The sequence below is a fragment of the Hibiscus syriacus genome, unplaced genomic scaffold (genome assembly GCF_006381635.1).
Source record: "Hibiscus syriacus cultivar Baekdansim isolate YM2019G1 unplaced genomic scaffold, ASM638163v2 tig00111254_pilon, whole genome shotgun sequence".
Classification (NCBI taxonomy): domain Eukaryota; kingdom Viridiplantae; phylum Streptophyta; class Magnoliopsida; order Malvales; family Malvaceae; genus Hibiscus; species Hibiscus syriacus.
The window spans coordinates 1,103,908-1,106,235 of record NW_024063037.1 but is presented as its reverse complement, the minus strand read 5'-3'; the positions used below and the strand labels follow the sequence as shown (position 1 = coordinate 1,106,235).

Below are 2,328 nucleotides of genomic sequence, written 5' to 3'. Positions count from 1 at the left end.
TATACTATTTTCAATTTACCGAAGGTTCTCAATCTTGTTTGCTCCGCTTGTGGCAAACCATGCCGATCCAAAATAGAAAGCGATTTGGATACAAAACGAACAGGGCATACCGAGTTTGTAGATAAGACTTTGGAGGCAGCAAAACCAATCAGTTTGGAGGTCCCAAAGGTAGCAATGAACTCAGAAGAGCTGTTGATGTAGGTAGCACCAGCCAGTCTGAAGAGATGGTTATGCCAGAGGTTGACAAAAACTACTTGAAGAACTGGAAGCGATGGGTTTCCCTACGCACAAGCAATACGTACTCTCCACTTTTCTGTAACACAAGTCTTGAGGCTGTCGTGAACTGGGTAGTTAAGCATGAAGCTGGTCCAACATAGATGAGATACCCAAGGTATCTGTTAATAAAAATGCTGAGGCACATAAACCTTCTCTTACACCGGAAGAGATGATTCACATCGAACGGAAGGAGGCATAGAAACTTCCGATTCAAATCGAACGGAAGAAGCATCGACACTTCCGATTCAAATCGAACTGAAAGATGTATCACACTTTGTTTCGGATGTTCATCTTTTCATCAAGAAGGTTGAATGTTAAAAATTAGTTTAATTAGTTTTTAGAGCTTGCTGTAATAGTGTGTTCAAGGTTAGAAGAACAAAACAAGAAGAAGTAGAGGGAATATTAGCATAATGAGTTAGTGAACATCAATGATCATACTCTAACATTGCTCGAGCTCCAGGGTATGCTGCATGGTGTGCATGGAAAAGATTCAAGAAGCTTGTAGTTAAGCTCATAGTTGATGGTGTATGCTGGATTGCAGACAATCAGAACCATAGGTGTTAGGCTGTTGTTACACGGTTATATTAGTCAAAGTATGTTAGGAAGTTTGCTTCTTGGTTCAACAACCAAGTGCTATATAAACCATGTAATTCTTCACTGGTTTGTCAATGAAAATGCAGTAATTGTTTTGATATAATAGCACCTTTCTCACATGGTATCATTCGGCAAACGTCCTGACTTTATTTTTCGTCCGCTGCATGGAGTTCATCCTCCTCCTTTGTTTCCGTCGGCTTCCGTTTCTACCGCTGATTCCCTCAATTTGCTCTTTCTCAACACTCACGAACTTTGCCATCATCTCCTAAGTCGCTGTTTTCTTTCCCGCAAAACATGGCACTGAAGCCGAGACAAAGCCTGTAGCGGAGAAATCTCCGGCGTCGACAGAGAAGAGACCGAAGGTTAAGAAAAAGATCTCAAAGGACAGCGGGGAAAAGAAGAAGAAGAAGATCAAGAAGAGCACCGAGACTTACAAGATCTACATCTTCAAGGCTTTGAAACAAGTTCATCCGGACATCGGGATCTCGAGCAAAGTCATGGGGATTATGAACAGTTTCATCAACGATATCTTTGAGAAACTAGCACATCAGGCTTCGAGATTGGCTAGGTATAACAAGAAGCCAATGATTACGTCGAGGGTGATCCAGATGGCGGTTAGACTGGTTTTTCGTGGTGAATTGGCTAAACCATGGTCTCTGAGGGAACCAAAGCGGTTACCAAATTTACCAGTTCTTAAATATATTCTTCTTTTGATTTCCTCTTAATTTGATATTGCAATTAGATTAGTATATTCACTAAAAAAAACGTCAAGGAACCTTGTAAAAGAGGATAAAGAGGAAAGAAATGAAGGTGAATAAGAACAACGAAAGGAAGCATCGGCACTTTCGATTCAAGTGAACGGAAGCATCGACACTTTCGATTCAAGAAGAATGAAATGAAGCATCGGCACTTTCGATTCAAGTGAACGGAAGGAAGCATCGACACTTTCGATTCAAGAACGAAATAAAGCATCGGCACTTTCGATTCAAGTGAACGGGAGGAAGCATAAGCACTTTCGATTTAATTGCTCATCTTTTCATCAAGAAGGTTGAATGTTAGAAATTAGTTGTAATTAGTTTTTTTCATCAAGCAGCATTTGAAGTGATTTGTGGAAAGATTGGAGTGCAAGTATTTTCATGGTCAGAAAAGAAGAAGAAGAAGGGGGAGAATATTGAGATACATAAGGAAACTGAGGGTGCTATCCACGTGCAAAGTGTCAAGGCTGTTAGGAAACTATTCTAGAAGCAATAGTTTGTTAAAGTTTGTTATGAACCTACTATAAGAAGCTAAGGCTAGGTGATGTGTAACTCACGCTTAATGAAATATATTTTCTAGTATTATGATTTCAATATACAAGTCTATATTCTTCTGGTTAACCCTTTTCTCAACAGTCAGGCACTTAGTTATCGGCAGGACTAGTTTACACGATGTGATCCATCAGTCACCTCTTCACGCACA

The 2,328-nt window shown here is 40.0% G+C and overlaps 1 pseudogene; it reads left to right on the top strand.

Moving 5' to 3' along the window:
• Positions 1-224: 224 nt before the first annotated feature.
• Positions 225-1,567, top strand: LOC120157417 (annotated as a pseudogene).
• Positions 1,568-2,328: the final 761 nt, after the last annotated feature.